Genomic DNA, 830 nt, shown 5'->3' on the forward strand with positions numbered 1-830 from the left:
GGGTGGGGGGGACGTGAGCCCCCAGCAGGGGCAGCTGGGACACCTCCCGGGGCGGGACTGCGGAGCCCTCAGGAGGGGCTGTTGGGGTAGTGGGGTCTTCAGGGGGTTTGGGACCCCCGAAAGGGGCTCGGGGTGCGTTGGGATGAAGCGGGAACCTCTGGGAGAGGGGTAAGGCTGAAGGTTGGGGTCTAGAGATGCGCTGTGGGCTCCCAGGGCGGGGTTAAGGGGGATGAGAGCCCCTTAGGGAGGGGTTCGTCCCCCTCTTGCAGCGACAGGGTTTGGCTGGGGAGGGGGGTGGCTTCTGCTGGGGGCTGGGAGGAGGTGGAAGGGATGCCCCCAAATCCTGCCTGGCTGCAATGGAGGGGGCTGAGGTCAAGGCCCCTCCGTGCCTGTGGGTGCAGGGTGGGAGAAAGGTCCTCATGGGACATTAGAACAGCTACACCCCTTCTTAGGGTGAATCCTGGGGGGCTCCGGGCCCTGGATACTCTGTGCTAGGGGTGGCCAAGGGAAAAACAACGTGGATGGAGGAAGGGATCCCTGGATTCGGCACGGATTGTTCCCACAGAGGGTTCCGCTGTCTGCTTTTGCCATCAGGGCAGGACTTGCTCCAAAAAGGAGTTCGCTGCCGTGGTGCCTCAGTTGGGAGCGGAGCTTTGTGTTTTCAGCAGCCCCGGGGAGCGGCTGAGCTCCTCCCTCGGAGCCGGGGCTGTGGGCGGAGCAGCCCTGGCCCGGTGAGGGCTGGGACACGTTTCAGGAGGAGAAGAAGGAGGAGAAGCCTCCGCCGCCGCTTCCTGCCCCGGCTGCGCTACCAAAGCTGGTCACGGCTCCCG

Source organism: Corvus brachyrhynchos, unplaced genomic scaffold, assembly GCF_000691975.1.
Source record: "Corvus brachyrhynchos isolate BGI_N302 unplaced genomic scaffold, ASM69197v1 scaffold65, whole genome shotgun sequence".
In the NCBI taxonomy this organism is placed as follows: domain Eukaryota; kingdom Metazoa; phylum Chordata; class Aves; order Passeriformes; family Corvidae; genus Corvus; species Corvus brachyrhynchos.